This window comes from Mobula hypostoma, chromosome 12 (genome assembly GCF_963921235.1).
Source record: "Mobula hypostoma chromosome 12, sMobHyp1.1, whole genome shotgun sequence".
Lineage (NCBI taxonomy): Eukaryota > Metazoa > Chordata > Chondrichthyes > Myliobatiformes > Myliobatidae > Mobula > Mobula hypostoma.
In genome coordinates, this window is record NC_086108.1 from 84,562,856 (window position 1) to 84,583,681 (window position 20,826).

The window sequence follows — 20,826 nt, forward strand, 5'->3', positions numbered from 1 at the left end:
AAATCAACAAGGGCGAGTGGGTGTTCAGTGCCGTCTGCAAGCGTTTGACCTGTCTCCCTCGATGCTGTTGGAGGATGGTCATGGGCAAGGTTTAATTGATGCAGTCTATGGACTGAACTCTGTAGTTCATGTTAAGAATGTGTTTCTGCTTTGTGGTTACTCCTTTTTTTTAAATTACTATTTTGTGCAATCTTGATTGGGGCGGACTGGCTCAGCAGCCTGCAGTCTACGAATGACACAGTGCTAAATTGAACTGAACTGAGTGAAACTGAACATTCCGAGACTGTTTTAATAACTGTGGTTTGATGTTTTATATTCTGTGTTTTTCACTAGTTTTTTGCTGCTTGCATGATTTGTTCTTTTTTTTTGCTCATTCTGTCTTAGCTGTTTTCTTCATACAGGTTCCACGGTGTTTCTTTGTTTCGTAGCTATTTGCAGGAAGACAAATCTCAGGCTGTATGCTGCATGCATACTTAGATAATAAATGTACTTCAAATTTTTGAGTTCAGTTTGTTTGATCTTTCCTGATTTGACAAAACAGTCCTTCTCAGAATTGTTTAGTGCACTTCCACAATCACAGATAGATCTTATTTAGGTAAGGAGGCTGGCAGAGTATCCAAGTGCTGCTCATGACAGCCCTATATAATTGGAGAAAAGTTATCTCTACTTACACACTAAATCTTCATGCAATAATTTTCAGGGACATTCAGTTCCCTCTGAAAACCACTCTTAAATCCCACTCCATTTAAAAGTGTTCTAATTTACTATTGGGTGTTCCATCAAAGAAGGCGAAGTCACATTTTTTCCCCATACGATATACTGTCAGAATCAGATTTAATATCATTGGGCTACATCGTGAGATTTGTTAACTTTACAGCAACAGTACAATGAAATACATGATAAATAAATACACAGAAAAAACTGAATTACATTAAGTATATCTATGTCTATTAAATAATAAAAACCAGTAGTACAAAACAAAACAAATAAAAAAGTTGCAAATTAGTCCTGACGAAGGGTCTGGGCCTGAAACGTCAACTGTACCTCTTCCTAGAGATGCTGCCTGGCCTGCTGCGTTCACCAGCAACTTTGATGTGTGTTGCTTGAATTTCCAGCATCTGCAGAATTCCTGTTGTTTGCAAATTAGAGTTCATGGGTTCAATGTCCATTTTGAAATCAGATGGCAGAGGGGAAGAAGCTGTTCCTGAACCACTGAGTATGTACCTTCAGGCGTCTGTACCTCCTTTCTGATGGTAACAGTGTGAAGACAGCATGCCCTGGCTGCTGGTGAGCATTAATGATGGACGCCACCTTCCTAAGGCACCGCTCCTTGAAGATGTCTTGGATACTATGGAGGCTGGTACCCATGATGGATGTGACTAATTTTACAAGTTTCTACAACTTGTACAGTAGCCCTCACCCCATACCAGACCGTGATGCAGCTAATCAGAATGCTCTCCACAGTACACTTGTAGAAGTTTGAGTATTTTAGTTGACAATCCAAATCTCTGAATGAAATATAGCCACCATCTTGCCTTCTTTATAGCTGCATCAATACGTTGTGTCCAAGTTATTTCCTTAGAGATATTGATACCCTGGAACTTGAAATTGCTCACTCTCTCCACTTCTGATCCCTCTATGATTATTGGTTTTTTGTTCCCTCGTCCTACCCTTCCTGAAGTCCACAATCAGCTGTTGGTCTTGCTGACACTGAGTATAAGGTTGTTGCCGTGACACCACTCACGAACTGATTTATCTCACTCCTGTATGCCCTTTCATCACCATCTAAAATTCTGCCAACAATGGTTGTCCAATCACCAAACTTATAGATGGCATTTGAGCTATGCCTAGTCACCCAGTCATGGATGTAGGGAGTCAAGCAGTGGGCCAAGCACAGATCCCTGTGGTGGGTCAGTGTTGATTGTCAGTGAGGTGGAAACGTTATTTCCAATCCATGCAAATTGTGGTTTTCTAGTGAGGAAGTCAAGGATCCAGTTGCAGAGGGAGGCACAGAGGCTTAGGTTCTGTAGCTTTTCGATCAGCACTGTAGGAACGATAGTGATAAATGCTGAGCTATAGTCAATAAACAGCATCCTAACATAGATATCTGTATTGTCCAGGTGGTCCAAGGCCACATGGAGAGCCATTCAGATTGTTGTTGACCTTTTGTGGCGATAGGCAAATAGCAGTGGGTCCAGGTCATTCCCGAAACAGGTGTTGTTTCTATCTATGACCAACCTCTCAAAGCACTGCATTGCCATAGATATGAGTGCTACTGGCTGATAGTCGTTAAGGTAGCTCACACTGATCTTCTTGGGCACTGGTGTAATTTTTGCCCTTTTGAAGCAGCCACGCCTTTTCCCTTCACTTTACTTCTCATGGCCGCTCGGGTGACTTCTCCATTGCGAACCAGCATAGATTACACCTGGTACCCTATCCAAATAGTTGATGCAGATTAACCGTTTGGGTCACAGAACTGAAACCCATGGCATTCCACAAGTCATAGCCTCCTGACACAAAATAATCCATATATTCCAACCTGGGTTTATGTCAGTTTTAATTTTCCTCTTTAGGCAACTATCATAATCTATATTTCCTCTCTTACTTGTGCTTTTGTCCTCTTTTGCTAAATTCTGAAATTTCCCCAATCTTCAGGCCTTTGGTGCTTTTTTTTGGTGACATGATAATCTTTTCCTTTGATCTAATACTTCTCTTGATAGCCAGGACTGGACCACTTTTTCTTCCACTTATTTTGCGAAGGATATATGTCAAATCAAAAATCTAATAGAAGAAAGGAGACGGAAGAAAGCAAATCCTATAGAATACAAGTCCTTAGATAAAAAAGTTAAAAGCTTATATCAAAAAGCCAAAGAAGATTGGTTAAACCAGGAATGTGAGCAATTAGAAAGAATCCCTATTACTGATCCAAAAAGTTACACCAACAAATCAAGAATATCACTGGTAAAAAGCTCCTCTGTTCTTCAGGTGAATGGTTGAAAGCAAAGGATGGTACCATTATCATGGAAAAAGATGAGATTATGAACAGATGGACTGAGTATGTTCAGGAATTGTTTGAAGACGATCGAGGCAAAAACCCAGAAATTAAGAAAAACACTGAAGGTCCAAGTATTTTAAAATCTGAAGTTCGTAATGCAATAAATAAGATGAAGAAAGGAAAGGCAGCAGGTCCTGATGAATTAGTAATAGAACCAATTATTGCCCTTGAAGATTATGGAATTGAAAAACTTACTGATTTAATCAATGTCATTTATGAGACTGGAATAATACCAGAAGAGATGAAAAAAATCAGTAATTATCGCTCTTCCTAAGAAACCTGGAACAATAAAATGTGAATTACATAAGTTTAAAGAGTCATATCACTAAGCAACTTCTAAGAATTTTGATGACCTAAAAGTAAGATACAAGCTGAAACAGGTAAAAGACAATGTGGTTTTGTGAAAGACAAAAGTACAAGAAATGCAATATTGATGTTAAGGATACTATCAGAACGAGCTATTCAAGTGCAAAAAGATTTGTTTGTTTTATCGACTACACAAAAGCATTTGACAAGGTGAAGCACAATAAGCTATTTGACATATTACAGGAAACTTTAGATCTAGATTCGAAAGACCTCCGCCTAATCAGAAATCTGTACCGGGAACAAACTGCCGCTGTAAGAATAGATGGAGAAGTGAGTCAGTTTACGAAAATCAAGACAGGCGTTAGACAAGGGTGTGTTTTCTCCCCCGATTTGTTTAATGTGTACAGTGAAACAATATTACAAAAAATAAGAGACATCTTGGGAATCAAAGTTGGCGGTGAAAACATTAATAATTTTAGATATGCAGATGACACTGTTAATTGCAAGTACAGAGGAAGAACTACAAAACAATTGATATAATTGTTGAAGAAAGTGCAAAAATGGGTCTATCTATCAATTGCAAAAAGACAGAATGTATGGTGATATTCAAAAAGAAGGAGAATTCTATCTGCAGGTTGAGAATAAACGGGGAAGACATAAAACAAGTACAGAACTTTTGCTACTTAGGAAGCTGGGTGACATCAGATGGCAGGTGCGACATGGACATCAAAAGAAGAATAGGGATGGCAAAAGACACCTTTACAAGAATGAAGACTATACTGACCAATACTAAACTAGGCATGACAACCCGCCTCAGAGTACTGAAATGTTATGTTTATCCAGTTATGTTATATGGCTCAGAACGTTGGACAATATCTAGTAACATGAGGAAATGAAATGAAGCAGCAGAGATGTGGTTTTTGAGGAGGACGCAAAGAATATCATGGATGAAATGAATATCTAATGAGGATGTCATGAACAGAGTAAGCACAAGAACAGAAATAATGCATGATCTCATGAAAAGACAACACAACTTCATTGGACATGTGATTAGGAAAGAGGTGTTAGAATCACAGTAATTATGGGAAAGATTGAAGGGAAGAAAGCAAGACGAAGACAAAGACAAATGATGATGAAGACAGCAGCCAGAGAACTGGAAATTAATACCAATGAATTGATCCACTTGACCCGAAACAGGAGTGTATGGGCCATGGCAGTCAAAGCTCAAACTGGGCATGGCACCTGATGATGATATGGCATTTGTAAACCATGAATTAATTCTTTAAACTTTAACTCATGTTTATCAGTTGCATCTTTTAATTTAATAACCCAATCTGCCACAGCCAACACTTACCTCATGACTGGGTAGATGTCTCTATTCTGAATGAACGACACTATTTTCAGCTGAGATTGCTGTTTCCTAAAGACCCTTCGAAGTCAGTTCTTCAATTACCCCTTTCATACTACACAATCTAACTTCAGTACACATATTCTCACAGACTAAAGTACCATTGCAAAAATATTATTAGCCTATAACTGAAAGGATCTGAATACCATTACCTCTGGAATTCTCCAAGGGCCTATCTTCATCATCCCTACCATACTCTGCCACTCAGCAATGTCAAAAGGTCAAGATAGCACCTGTGTACAACACTCCAACGGTCAATGTCTTTTATGTCTGTTTTCCATCTTGAATGTGTTTCTGGAACTGTTGGAGCCTGCAATTTGCAGTTTGAAGATCATTTGGGTGATCCAGCACTTTGCTGTCCCCAAGAGGATTCTGGGAGGCAGCGAGTGCGATCGTCGTGGCGAGGAGGCTATGGGGATGTTCAACTCTATTTTGCTGATTAAAGCTTCCATTGTTCACCAAATAAAGAGCCGAGGGAGACTGAAACATCGAGGTGAATGCTGAAGGCGAGCACTGGCTGCCTGCCTGCCTTTTAATCGCTCTGCTGCCAGAGAGGAGAGACTGTTGGAGACCAGAGGATGCTACCAAGGTTTTCTGCATTGTGTATATGGATATGGACTTGACTAGGGACTCTTCTTTTTTTTATATGTTCTGTGTTTTTTGCCCGATCTTACTCAGGGTTTTTTTTTGTGTGAGGGAAAGGAATTTGGTGGTCAATGTTCAGTTTTTGTTTGTTATTTTGTGTGGAGATCTGGGGGTTGATGATCATGTTGCTGTTCTTTTTTTTCTGAGTTTCGGGACTATCCGGAGATGAAGAATTTCAGAGTTGTATACTTTGATAATAAATGAACCTTTGAATCCGATTTGAATTTTTATTCATTCTATTTTCAATGAAAGGAAATTATCTGCAAATAAACACTACTAAGTCCAAAGCCTCTTCCGGTGATGCCTACACCGAAGAAGTTTAGATCCTCTCTTCGACGGGAGTTCAGTGAAACCAACTCTCACTGCTCCCCATCTGTAATTTCTTCGGCTCTTCAACTTTCCAACCACATTTTGACTCTCTTATCATTTTGGATCTCCCCCTCCCCCTCCCACTTTCAAATCTCTTACTAACTCTTCCTTCAGTTAGTCCTGACGAAGGGTCTCGGCCTGAAACGTCGACTGTACCTCTTCCTACAGATGCTGCCTGGCCTGCTGCACTCACCAGCAACTTTGATGTGTGTTGCTTTAAGTCCAAAGCCATCACCTTTTGTCCCTGCCATTAGATCTGTTCATTAAACGCTGATTTCACACGGCGATTTGAGGCTGTATTAGAGTGCAGTGTCCCATTCAATCCTGAACTCATCTTCCAGCCTCACAACCTCTTCATCATGAAGACCACCTATTTCTGCTTCTATATATCACCAAATCCATCCTTCTCCTGGTCTGCCTGCTGTTGAAACCGTCATCCTTTCTTCTATTATTCTAAGCAAATTTCCCAACATTTCACTGTTGGGACTCTAATCATCCACTCTGAATAAACACACTTATCCGAAGCTTTCCCGCCCACATCCTGATTTATACAATATCACATTCACCTTTTTAACATTGTTGCCACTCATTTACATTGGATTCTTGTTTAACATTGCCTCAAGATTAAAGTAATTATATTTGCATTGAAATCCCTTGTAGCTGCACCTTTCCCTAGTTTCTCTCTATTCCCATAGACTGTAATGCTACAACCCTTGAGATCCATGTTCTTTAAAGTCTAGTTTTTTTGTATCTTATGTTGCCAGGGCCCTAAATAATAAAAATGTAAGTTGTTATTAACAAAAGTAAATCTGCTTAACAGAACAGTACAAGCACAGAAATACGCTCCTTGGTCCATGATGTCTCTGCCACTTAAGATGACAATTTTTTTTCCTGCCTTCACATATTCTACATTGCTCATTCTCCGCCTGTCTAAATGCCTGTTACATATTATTACTGTATCTTCTTTCACCACTTCCCTTTGAAGAGTCTTCCAGGCATCTACTTCTGTGTGGAAAAAATACTTGTCTCATAAATTGCCTTTAAGTGTTCCCTCCTCTCACTGTAAAACTATGCCCTCTCATATTCAACATTTCCACCCTGGGAAAAAAGACCATCTACCCTATCCATGCCTCTCATGGTTTTATACGCTTCAATCAGGTCACTCCTTATACTCTGACGTTCCATAGAAAACAAATTAGGCTTGTCTCACACTGATTTGAGTGTACCCTATATTACATTGACTGTTCTATTGCACATTTAGACAGATGCAACGTAAAGATTTTTACTCCTCATGTATGTGAAGGATGTAAGAAATAAGGTCAATTCAATCTCCTTATGCTTAATACTACCAAGGAAACATCCCTGTGAACTTCCTTTGCACTGCCTCAAAATCTTCCACATCCTACCTGAAAAGAACTGCACACAGTACTCCAATGATGACCTTATCTTTGATACAGCTGCACAAGGCTTCCTGAATTTTATATTCAAAATCTTGACCAATGACAAGTATGCCATACACTTTAACACCTTATATACCCGTGTTGCCACTTTTAGTGAGCTACGAACTTGCGTCCCAAGATTCATCTACACATCAATGCTTCTTAGCGCCCTATTGTATATTCTCCTCTTGTATTTGACCTTCCAAAGAGCAATAATGCATACTTCTCCAGATTAAACTCCTGCCATTTTCTCTGCCCACAATTCCAATTGGTCTGTATCCTGCTGAATCTTAAAAACTTTCCTCTGTATCCAAAATTCATTCGTTTTTGCATGGTCTACAAATTTACTATCAGCCCATCTATAGTTTTATCTAAATCATACATTAAAAAAAATCAGAAATAACAGACACTGATCCTTGCAGAAAATCACCATTCAGTACCTCCAGTCAGAATAACATCCATCCACACTATCCTCTCTTCCATGGTCAAGCCAATTTTGAATCCATGGATCCCCTGTGCCTTAATTTTCTGGATTAGCCTACCACTAGAGATCTTGTCAAATGCTTTACTCAAGTTCATATACACAATATCCACTGCCCTACCCTCAATCATCTTTGTCACTTGCTCAAAAAAGCTTACAATTAAATTTGTAAAACATGCCTTTCCCCACATAAAGCCATGTTGACTATCCCCAGCAAGTCTATGATTTTCCATACGCAAGTAAATCCAATAATTTCTCTACCACTGATTCAGGGTTTGTTGATCTACAACTTCCTATTTGTCTTCATTACCCTTCTTAAACAAACGAACATTGGCTATTCTCCAAACCTCGGGAAACTCACCTCTGGAAGAGGATATAAAAACCTCCGTTAAGGATTCAGCAATCTCTCATCTTTCCTCTCTCAATAACCTGGGCTAGATTCCATCAAGCCCTGGGAACATCCACCTCAATGTTCAAGAGCTCCAAAGCCACTCCCTTCTTGATAACAACAAGCTCTAGGATTTCAGCATACTCTCCCTGATCTCACTATCCTCCACCTCCATCTCTGAATAGCAATGTGAAGTACTCCTTTTGTACCTTGCCCACTTCCACTGACAGAAAGGATACATTTGCCAGCCTTTAAACAGCTTCCACATGTCACATCTGGATTTACACAATAACATTTGCTCCCAATGAACTCTACCCAGCAACTTTCTAATACTGTTGTTATTACCGCTTCCCAATTGGTGCATTCTTTCCCAAAGCAGCAGTCTTATCCTTATCCCTAACTTTTATGTTTTCAACAATTAGGATCACTTCTCCCACTCTCCCAGTGAAACACTAATTAGTTAGGCAGGCACAGTACTAATTGTAAGGTCTAACATGGCCTGCATCCCCTCTGCCACGAAGAGAGATGCAGTCAACATTGGGGAGTTTGAAGTCACTCACTACAACCACCCTGTTTCAAATGCTGCGACAGATCTTTAACTCCGCTGAAGAAAATATGCAGAGACCTCCTGTACAGTTCCAAACTGGGCAAATTAGTTTCTAAATTACACCAGGGTCAAAAAGAGATACAGCATAGAAACAGGTTCATTGATCCAATAATTTTGCACTCACCACCACACACTAACACTAATCCTATATTAATCCCAGACTTCTCTGAGGACTGTCACCTTGCTGTGGCGGAGAGGCTTGAGAGTTCCTGAAATCCTAAGAGCACTTTCGCTCCTGGTAGGCTCACCCTTGGTGGTAAGGTCAAAGCAGAGGGTGCAGAGAAAGAACGATACAACCAAGACCTCAACAGTGGAGCTGGCAGAAGGAGATAGCACATTACAACAGCAGTGAAGGCAGAGGAATGCTGTAGCAGTGAAGGGTCCCCAGTCATCTTGCAAGCCATGGAACTGGAGCCTGACCCAAATCTGTCAAGGATTGTGTGCTGGCTGCCTATAGGTCAGCCTCCCCATATGAAACAAAGTCTCACGCCAGTGTTCTTCACTAAGGGAATCAGCACCAGAACATGTGGATGTCAGATATGCCTCTACAGCCACCTGAACACCCACCCTTTATGAGAACATGATATTTGACTCGAGTGATTGACTACTACTGGTGGTTGTTCGCTGTATCTGAAGATGACAGGAAAGCTATGGGGGAGAATTTTAACGTGGAACAGCCGTTGCACTGGCACAATTCCATTCTCTCCACTTTGGAAGTCTGAGTCCAATGATTCAAGTAACTGTCACAACTGGGGCCTTCTTTGATTGCAGTGGATGTCCATGACTTCTTCTGTGCCTGGTCATGCCCTTCGATCTCCATGAAGTGTTGTAGAACTGCCTTCCTGACCGTTGGATCTCGCTGTAGATCTCAATCGCCCAATCTGCCAGAGCTGACTTTACATACCCCTATCTCACCAGGGCATAAGGTCCACTGGCTACCCTCCCTAGTATTACACTAATCCTATTTTTTTTTTGACTCTCCACATATTTCCATCAACCCTCCCTTGAATCTACCGCTCACTTGTACACCAGCTAATAACCTACAAGGTTGCATGTCTTTGGAATGTGGGAGGGGAAATCAGTTTCCAGAGAAAACCCAGGAAGGAGAATGCGTAAGCCCTGCACAGAAAGGACCTGGTGTAGTCAACAAGGTGTCATTCTAGATACAGCAACTTTGAAAGGCTAAACTCTTCACTTTAGATCTTATACCAGAGCAAAATGCAATTAATATCTTGCTCTGAAATGTCTTACCAACCTTTCAAAAGAGATGTTAAACCCACTTTAAATTAATGGGCTAAATTTTGTTAAGATACAAGAGGTAAGAATACAAGGTAAGTAAATAAATATCAACATCACTAATTTCAAGAATTCCACAAACTCAGACAGAAATGTTATTGCCATGCTTAACAATGCAAATCAAGCCCACCCACTTGACTCCTCCAAATTATGTCCCACAACAAATTGATTTCATCCATCTTGAAAATGTCAATGAGTGGCAAAGTTCAGGCTTGATACAAAAAAAACTAAGCAAAACGGTTTCTTGATATTCAAAGCAGAAAAATAAAAAACAATAAAATAATAAGATAGAATAACTATGTGTAATAAAACAGTGAAATGCCAACAGTCAAAATCAAGCTAAAATAAAACAGCATCATTGGGAAGACAGGCAGAGTTGATACTTCACTTCAAAAATCTTTTGTTAGACTGATTTTGATTTTCACATACAGTAGAATCAAAAGATCTTCAAGAAAAAAAAGTGCAAAATTCAGCTGGAAGAACCAATTCCAAAATTCTCAACTTGCACATATCTTTCTTTTTGCTGATTATTTACAGATCTTACCCACGTATACAGCGACTATATAAACCATACAATGATCACTTCTGCTATGTCAGATAGATAGCCTGTAGAGAATTGGTTGAAAGATTAAAGCACACAAATAACAAACAAAACACAACTTCTGGTTACAAACAATGACTGCATAAGTTTAATCATGAATTTGAAGTTCACGAAGCATATCTGATCTTTTATCTCATTTTGCTGATGTTCTGATAAGCTTTTCAGCAGTTGACTGCTTTTCAGTGCTGTAAAGCTCATGGAAAGGAAACCAGTATTTTGAAATTCCTCAGACTAGCAGGAACAGCTGCTTAATGGTTGATTTGCAGTTGCTAATTCAGCTCTGCCCACAACCTCCAAACCATCATCTCCATTTATCTTCCATTCAACACTGAATCTTAGACTCACTTCCCCAATTCTTCTACGACTCATATGCAGATAATCTTCGCCAACACTCCCATGCAGTACTGGAGGAGTGATGCATCAGAGGTACCAGGAGACACAAGTGAAGTAAAGGGAATTACAGAAGCACGAGGTAGGATTTGGCCAGAATTGATTAGAAAAGAACACTGGCAGAGATGATGGCAGAGGAGCAATTGCTGGAATTTCTGGAAGCAATTTGGAAGGCATAGCATACATACATCTGAAAGAGGAAGAAGTATTCCAAAGGCAAGATTACACAACCATGGCTAACAAGAGAAGTCAAAGCCAACATAAAAGTGCAAGAGAGGGTAAATAATAGAGCAACAAATAGTGGTAAGTTAGAGGATTGGGAAGCTTTTAAGTACCAACAGAAGGCAACTGAAAAAGTGATAAAGAAGGAAAGATGGAATATGAAAATAAGCTAGCCAATAACATTAAAGAGAATACCAACAATTTCTTCAGATTCATAAAGTGTAAAAGAGAGGTGAGAATGGTTATTGAACCACTGGAAAACTATGCTGCCAAGGTAGTAATTGGGGACAAAGAAATGGCAGATGAACTGAGTGCATATTTTGTATCAGTCTTCACTGTGGAAGACAGTAGTAGTATGATGGAAATTCCAGGTGTCAAGCATCATGAAGTGAATGAAGTTACCATTACTACGGAGAAGTTTCTTGAGAATCTGAAAGGTCAGAAGGTAGATAGGTCAACTGGACCAAATGGTGTACACCCTAGGGTTCTGAAAGCGGTGGCTGAAGAAATCGTGGAGCCATCAGTTATGATCTTTCAAGAATCACTTGATTCTGGAATGGTTCCAGAAGACTAGAAAATTACAAATGTCACTCTCTTTCTTCAAGAAGAAAGAGAGGCAGAAGAAAGGAAATTATAGGTCAGTTAGTCTGACCACAGTGTTTGGTAAGATGTTGGAGTCGATTGTTAAGGATGTGGTTTCCGGGTACTTGGAGACACTATAAAATAGGCCCTAGTCAGCATGGTTTCCTCAAGAGAAAATCTTGCCTGACAAATATTTTGGAATTCTTTGAAGAAATAACAAGCAGGATAGACAAAGAAGTATCAGTTGATGTGTATTTGGATTTTCAGAAGGCTTTTGACAAGGTGACATATGTGAGACTGCTTAACAAGCTATAAGCCCAAGGTATTACAGGAAAGATTCTAGCATGGATAAAACAGTGGCTGATTGGCAGGAGGAAAAGAATGGGAATAAAAGGAGCTTTTTCTGGTTGGCTGCCAGTGACTAATGGTGTACCACAGGGGTCCGTATTGGGACCAATTCTTTTTACGTTATGTGTCAATGATGTGATTGATGGACTTGATAGCTTTGTTGCAAAGTTTGCAGATAATATGAAGATAGATGGAGGGGCAAGTAGTTTGGAGGAAGTACAGAAGCTACAGAAGGAGGGAGCCAGATTAGGAGAATGAGCAAATAAGTGGTAGGATGGAATACAGTGTCTGGAAGTGTATGAGCATGCACTTTGGTAGAAAAAATGGAAAAGTTGACTATTTTCTAAATGGAGAGAAAATACAAAAAACTGAGGTGCAAAGGGACTGGGAGTTCTTGCGCAGGACTCCCTAAAGGTTAGCTTGGAGGTTCAGTCTGTGGTGAGGAAAGCAAATGCGATGTTAGCATTCATTTCAAGAGCACTAGACTATAAAAGCAAGGATGTAATGTTGAAACTTGATAAAGCACTGGTGAGGCCTCACTTGGGAGTATTATGAGCAGTTTAGGGCCCCTTATCTTAGAAAAGATGTACTGTAACTAGAGAGAGTTCAAAGGGGGGTTCAAGAAAGTGATTCATTGACCTAGTTGAAACCTATCGAATGGTGAAAGGTTTTGATGGAGTGGATGTGGAGAAGGTGTTTCCTGTGGTGGAAGAGTCTAAGACCATAGGTCATAGCCTCAGAATAGAGGGGCATCCTTTTAGAATGGAGATGAGGAGAAATTGCTTTAGCCAGAATCTGTGGAATTTGTTGCCTCAGGCAGCTATGGAGCTCACGTCTTTATATATATTTAAGGCAGAGGTTGATAGATTTGTGATTGGTCAGGGTATGAAAGGATACAGAGAGAAGGCAGGAGATTGGGGCTAAGAGGGAAAATGGGTCGGCCATGATGAGAAGGCGGAGCAAGCTCGATGGGCCAAATGGCCTAATTCTGCTCTGATATCTCATGGTCTTAATGTGGTGTATAATCTGAGATACTGATTGCCCTCAAAGATGGGCAACGATCCTGCAGTAATATGTTGAAAGCTGGCTGGCCTCAGTAAACATCACTAAATTGGAGGGTTTCAACATTATCATATTGTTGCTTATGAAGTGAATTGTATGCAAACTAACTTTAAGTTCCTTCATTATCCCAATTACTACACTTTAAAACAGTTTCATTAGAAAGTCTTAAAGAGTAGAAAGGTGCAATGCTAACTCAGGGCTTTCTTGAATCTATCCCCAAACAACCCCCCCCCCATTTCTAAATTGCTCTTAGAAATACACATTTCTGCTGATCATGAAGTGAAAGCTCAAAAGTAATTTGAAGGTCATCAGGAGGATAAGCACAGCGATATGCACGTTTCTTTATCAAATAATCCAGAACACTGTAGCTGAATGTAATAAGAATGACTGAATTCTAAGAACACGTATGCAGGAGAACTAAAACACAAACAACTGCAGAAAGTTTTTTTGATGTTTCTTGAACTTGGACTCAAAATGCTGGCTTTTTCATCTGATCACCCCAAAGTAAGCAGAAATATCTCTTCAGTGAAGCATCTCAATGATGAACGATAGAAAGGTATCCTATCCACACAGAATGAGATCATTCAAAAGGAGAAGTAATAAATTACTTCTATGATTTCACTTCCTTCTTGGTGTGAGGTTGAGGACCGTTGTGGATGGCTTCCACTCTGTCCAGCTGTGCTTGAACACCTCCATGTCCCAGCTGGTAGCCAAGGGATCTGGTTTCCCTTTTGGCCTACTCACATTTTTGTAGATTGATGGTGAGCTCGGCAGCATTAACGTTCCCCAGGACCCTGCGTAGATGGTCCGGACGCTCTGACCACATCTGGCTGTCGATAACCGCGTAATTAGATAGGCCGCAGTGCAATCCTCGCTTCCTTGTAACACCTGGTCCATCTGCTGCTGGAAGGTTAGTGGTGCACCATGAAGACCAAAGGATATCACTGTGAACTGAAAGCAATCCAGGGTTGAGCGGAAGGCAGTGAGGGGTTGCAATTGGTCATCCAGGGGAAGATGCCAGCCGCCTTTATTAAGGTCCAGTGTAGTAATGTAGTTTTCCCATCCAATCCTTTCTAGTTGGATATCAATGCAGGGCATAGGATAAGCATCAAAAAAAAAGAAATGACATTCAACTTACAGAAATCAATGCATACCCTCAGGGTACCATCGTTCTTGGGGACGATAATAATAGGACTGCTCCACTCACTATTTGAAGGCTCGATGACTTCCAGCTCCAGCATGGTCCAAATTTCACCCCTCAGGACCCCCACCCCCCACCCCACTGTCACTCTGGCATTTTGTAGCAGTGTTGGTATACTAAACCCTGGTCAGGTCTGATCCTGATGGAATGTTCTAGGACCTTTGTCAGCCCTGGTCTCTGCTGGTAGTCAGCCATCGAGATGGAAGAGATCAACCTTCCCAGACTCCTTAATAATGTGACGCGCTGGGGGGGGGGGGTGTGGTCGACAGCCCACCCCTGCATTTCTAATGACCAGCACTGTTTATGGTTCTTGTGTTAAAATGCTTTCGTAGGATTATGGTGGGAAGTTTCAGTTCATTTATTGTTACATTTTGGCTTGGGTTATACCGTTATTTGCTTGTTGATTTGTGGGTCACCCTAACTGCAACCAGGGTGTGTGATGGTCACCTCCCCCATCAAAATGAAACTGAGCCGTTCTCTCTCTGGGTTATGGGCCTGGTCTGTTTTGGTGTGTATCACAATAAAAAACGTTGTTGAGTTAAAGAGCTTCCTCATCTGTCATTATGTACCAAATGCTCACCACAATATCATCCATGAATACTTCATTTGTAAAAATTTCAACAGAGGCAGCAGAACCAGTATATTTCCCACTGTGGCGTTGATGGTGTGACTTTCCAGACCTTTTGGTTCCTCCCTCACACAGACTGGCATCCAAGTCAGGCACAGACTGTAACCTGGCCATTGCTTTGGTTTTAGCACAAGACATACCAAAATAAGAAAAAGCACCATATACTCCTGGATTAACAAAGGGATATGACAGGATATTTCCCTTCGTCAGTAACTCATGTTACACAGGCACTCCCACCTTCATCAAATATTTGTGGCCATCCAGTTCAACAGGGAGTTCTGCCAGTGGCTCAGACTTCCAGTCATCAGGGACACACAGCACAGGCATTTGGTGACTGTAATCAACACCGAAGGTAGGGACATGGCTTTTCTTAATAAATTACAGTGAGCTACCAGAATCTAAAAGAGCCTTAACAAGTTTCCATTAACTATGACTATTATAGGCTCATTCTCCTCACCTTCTGCTTGCTTTCCATTACCATCCTCACAATCATTACAATCATCACATTCTCTTGACACATAGCACATATCTGACAATTTGGGCTTCTTAAGAGGACACACAAAGGACTTATGACTTGGCTGCAAAGAATGGGAGCAAACAAAAGTAGAAGCAACTACCAAAGATTTTTTGCCCTCTTCTCTCCCACTTCCCAATTCCACAGGCATTAAGAGTCTCTTGCTTTGGAATTATGGCTGTGTTAGCACCCCCTTGCAGACATCGAGGTACTGCAGGGCAAGTTTGGCCGCAGCGTGTCCATCCATTGGTTCATGCTTTCAGACGCATGTTCTGGGATCGGGAGGAAGAACCTGCAGCAACTGCTCCAAAACAATGGGCTCACCAATCTCCTCCTTGGACTTCTGCTCTGGTCAAATCCATCACCGGTACAGACCCTTCAGACAATGATACATCTCAGTGGGCAACTCCACTGGTGGTAGAATACTGAAACAGGGGCCCTGATAATAGGATTGTGCTGATATCAACTCTAGTCGGCAGTGACTCCTTCAAATCAGGATAGTTGGTGGACCTCTCTTCATCCATTGCAGTGTAGGCTTTAAGAGCTTCACCTGCCACTAGTAGTACTAACTGGCAGGCCCACTCCTCCTCTGGCCATTGCCATATCTGGGCCATCCTCTCAAACCTGAGGAGACAGCTCACAATATCTTTACCTTGTTGATAAGATTACATCTTAGGACATTTCTGCAGGCTTTGGTATTCCTTCCTAAAAACATCCTCTCTCCTCTGCTGGGCAAACAAAGTCTCAGATTAGATTTTCCAGAAAGAGTTCGTAGAATTTGGTTCTGGGCTCAAATTCTTCCTCCTCTGAGGTCTCCACTGTTTCCCAGGCATCTGCTTAATTTTACACCTCAGGATGTTTCTTAACTTGGGACCTCAACCCTACTTTTCTCCTTGTTAAATGACCCTCTTTGCGACTGGCCCTCCCAATCCTGCTGCCATATGTTACGTGCGTGGGTGATGATGAAGAAAAATGACTGGAGTGATTAGCACTTTCATGCAAGGGTGTTTAGTAGGTGCATCAAAATCAAACTTACAAAAAACATTAGCAAAAATAGCAGAAACTATCAATATTTACAAAAAGATATCTACCAGAAAATATAATTATAACTACATATAGCTTCAGATAAGAGGATCCTTCACTCAAAGTCTGGATAGGGTGATATTCAGAATCAGGTTTATTATCACTGACGTATGTCCTGAAATTTGTTGTTTTTGTGCAATGCAATAAAATAATAAGTAACAATAAAACTAAACAGTGTAAAGAGGAAGAGTAAGGTAGTGTTCATGGACTGTTCAGAAATCTTGCGGCGGAGGGTGCAAATCTGTTATTAAAGCATCGAGTGTTTGTCTTCAGGCTCTTGTACTTACCCTTGATTGTAGTAATGAGAAAAGGCTATGTCCAGGATGGCGAGGGTCCTTAATGATAGATGATGCCCCTATGTAAATTGGAGTCAGAAAGAAAGACGGAGTATGCTTTTTCAGTGCTCAGATATTTGAGCAATCATGAAATGGGAGAAGGCTACTTCAGCACTTTCCTTCATATTCTCTAGAGGAGATACTTTTAAGAAAACATTTGAATCAATACTCAATCAATCTGTACAATATTATTCTCACCCAGTATCTCATGAATTCTGTCTGTTCCTTCCAGTAATGCTTCTAGGGCTCCAGTTGCACTGGTTTGCAGAAAATAGAAGTGCACTTTTATTTGCAATATTTCAAGGACATGTAATGGTATTTTGGAGAGATTGTTCATAGTGGGGTGCAGGGTAATGGAAACAGGGATGCTTTGCTGGCAATCTCCTCAGATCACATGGAATCGATCCAAGTACTAGTATAAATGTGGCTTGAAAAAATGATCACCATTGTTGAATATAATCTCTGGATCTATCAGAGTATATATTTCAACACTATGTTTAACACTTTAAATGTAGCAACTTGCCTTACTTGGATACACTGGCCCAGTTTCAAAGTATTTCAATGACACTTAAGAGTTCATCCACAATGGAATTATAATTTTATTCCGAAACTATCTCAGATAAGTAAATTCAGTGATAGTGGTCACAAATATCAATCTCATGCAAAGTTAACTAAATTAACATGGAAAAAAATGTTCAGCCCTTTGAATATTTTGTGCAGCCCATAAAACTATGCATATTTATCCTTGAGAAACCGTCCACCGACTATCAACATGCGCCACTTATTCAACACAGCAGTGTCAGGCATATAAATAATGCCGTTCAAACTGCAAAGGATTTCAAGGACAGTGATATCTGCAGCCACTGTGATGTCTTACTTTCTTGGCCTTGGCTTAGTATAGTTTAGTATATAGTAGAGCAATACAGATGCTGGAAATTTGAAATTAAAAATACAGAAAATACTGTCTGACCTGCTGTTTCCAAAATCTTAAATTTCTATTTCATATACTGTTGATCACTTTGCACAGCCTGCAAGGCTGGGAAACGTTTAACGGCCATTTTTCTTAGCCATGAAATTGATGCAAGGAATAGAACAGAAGGTTAGGCATAAAATTATTATGTTGTACGTTATATTTGTATGAACGTCAGCATCCTCGATTAGGGAATTAAGAAATGAAAATCACCAAGTTCAAAATTAAATCTCTATTGAAATTACACGTTAACCCTTTAAGTACTTCACTTACTTCCTGTGGTTTCACCGTTTAATCTCTGCCACACTTAAAGACAACTTAAAGCCAGGACCCACACGTTCCAAATATTGACCGTCTACAGACAACAGTGCGCAACCAGCGCGCAAGTTCACAGGAACTTTTTCGGTATAGTTATGACGGTAGACAGTCGGCTTGTGCGCAAGTGTATTTTCTCAGGACTCAGATTTTCGTAGAAAAAAATAAAAGGAATGTCATCAGTCCCCCGTTCCTTATATCTGGGTTATGCGACTGGCTCAAGATTTAGCACAACTCCATTAATCAGCCCTAACGTGATCCGAGCTCCTTCGATCATTGGTTCTCTTTTCACCCGTGTGTGGAAAACAAGGACAAAAGGACAAAGTATTTCAAGTACTCACATCTGCCTCACATTCCATGACCCCAGTATGAAGCTCTTCAAAGACACTGCGGACAAATTCTAGATAAAGCGGCGCCGAAACCATCTCCGTGCTGCTCCCTCATATTATCTCGGGTTGTGGGAGGCGCATGCGCACTAGTGCTCCTGCTGCCAGCTCCTTCCAAGTCCTTCTGTCCCAGCAAATAAGTCGTCGTTTTCCTCTACTGCGAGTTCCAATCCTTAAAAAAAAAATCAGCCAGCAGCCAGGTTACGAAGCTTCTCTTAATCATGCATGAACAGCCCGCCTTCAGCCAACCTCTTCTGCAGTCAGAGCATCAGAGTGCAGACACAAAGAACACTAGAGCGCCTAAACCAGGCAAGGCGAGGGAAGAGAAAGTGCTCTGTTGCTGTAATCAAGCCAGTCAACAGCCAGAAGTGACTGAACACACATAAACTTCACCAGTGTTGCTGTCCTCCTCCTCGTCTGCTCCCACAATAAGAATACAAATGGCAATTCATAAAATTTGCAGTTCACTGTAGTTATTTTCTTGCCACAATCCACACGTTTTTGTGGTGAATCTTCCCTCTCAACTCAATTATCTCTTCCTGCTAAAATGCCACTTACCCCTCCACTGGAACAAGATTTTTAAAAATGAAAATAAAGAGACAAAATTACAGTATTCAGAACAGGATCTTGGTAGTTCTTTGAGTATCTTAACAGCTTAAAAAACAATTCCGATTGAGACGGAGTTGGATGCACATCAGCTCTGGCATGGTTTGCAGGCCATTGCAAAGCCTAAGATCATGAATGGTAGTGGTGTGTCACTCTCTGGTGAGTTCCACGCCTTTTATGCACATTTTGAAAAGGGAGAATAAAACTACATCTATGCGAATCCCTGCAGCATCCGGAAGCCGACATCAGAGCATCTTTCAAGGGGGTGAACATTCACAAGGCATCAGGCTCTCATGGTGTACCTGAAAATGCTCTGAAGGCAACTGACTGGAGTGTTCAAAGACACCTCGATAGTCCAAAGTAAATTTATTATCAAAGTATGTATATGTCACCATATACGTCCCTGAGATTGATTTTCTTGTGGGCATACTCAATAGAATAATAACCATAATAGAATCAATGAAAGACCACACTAACTTGGGCATTCAACCATTGTGCAAAACTATGCAAATACAAAAAGAAAGAAATAATAATCATAATAAATAAATACACAATAAATATTGAGAACATGAGATGAAGGGTCTTTGAAAGTGAGTCCACAGGTTCTGGGAACATGTCAATGATGAGATAAGTGAAGTTATCTCCTTTGCTTCAAGAACCTGATGGTTGAAGGGCAATAACTATTCCTGAACCTTCTGGTGTGAGTCCTGAGGCTCCTGTACTTTCTTCCTGGTGGTCGCATCAAGAAGACAGCATTACCTGGATGGTTGAGGACACTGATAGTGGATGATGCTTACCTGCGACAGTGCTTCATGTAAATGTGCTCAGTGGTGAGAAGGGCTTTACCAGTGAAGGACTGGGCTGTACTCTCTACTTTTTGTAGGATTTTCTGTTCAAGGGCATTGGTGTTTCCATACCAGATTATGATGCATCCATTTAAATACCCTCCAATACACATCTGTAGAAGTTTGTCAGTTTTCAATGTCGTGTTGAATCTTCACAAAATCCTACGGAAGTAGAGGCACTGCTGTGCTTTTTTTTATTGCACTAACATGCTGGGCCCAGGATCAGTCCTCTGAAATAATAACACAGAGGAATTTAAAGCTGCTGACCCTCTCCACCTCTGAACTTCCAATGAAGACTGGCTCATGGACCTCTGGTTTCCACCTCCTGAAGTCAATAATCAGCTCTTCCGTCTTGCTGACATTGAGGAAGAAGTTGTTCTTATGGCAGTACTCAGCCCAATATGCTGATTCGTTGCCATCTTTGATTCAGCCAATGACAGTGGCGTCACTAGCAAACTTGAATATGACATTGGGGCTGCGCTTAGCCATACAGTCATGAGTGTAAAACGAGTAGAGCTGGGGGCTGAACACACAGACTTGTGGTGCACCTGTGCTGATGGAGATCATGGAGGAGATGTTATGGCCAACCTGAACTGACTGGGCCTGCAAGTGAAGAAATTGAGGAACCAATTGCACAAGGAGTTATTGAGGCTTCATAGCTGCATTTGGAGGATGCCACCTGCTTCAAAAGGGTGCCCAAGAAGAGCAGGCTGTCTCAATGACTATCATCCAGTGGCAAGCACT

General features: G+C 40.9%; 1 protein-coding gene across 8 annotated transcripts in view; it reads right to left on the minus strand.

Moving 5' to 3' along the window:
• Positions 1–18,920, minus strand: part of LOC134354971 (CMP-N-acetylneuraminate-beta-1,4-galactoside alpha-2,3-sialyltransferase-like) — a 568,489-nt gene extending 549,569 nt beyond the window's left edge. For 7 of the 8 annotated variants that reach the window (XR_010019938.1, XR_010019940.1, XR_010019939.1 and 4 more), the window contains exon 1: positions 18,587–18,920. The gene's annotated coding sequence lies outside the window, so the exon portion shown is untranslated. Of the gene's footprint in view, positions 1–18,203; positions 18,255–18,586 lie in introns of those variants that run through there. The other variant, XM_063064544.1, reaches the window with a different exon arrangement.
• Between the last annotated feature and the right edge of the window lie 1,906 nt (positions 18,921–20,826).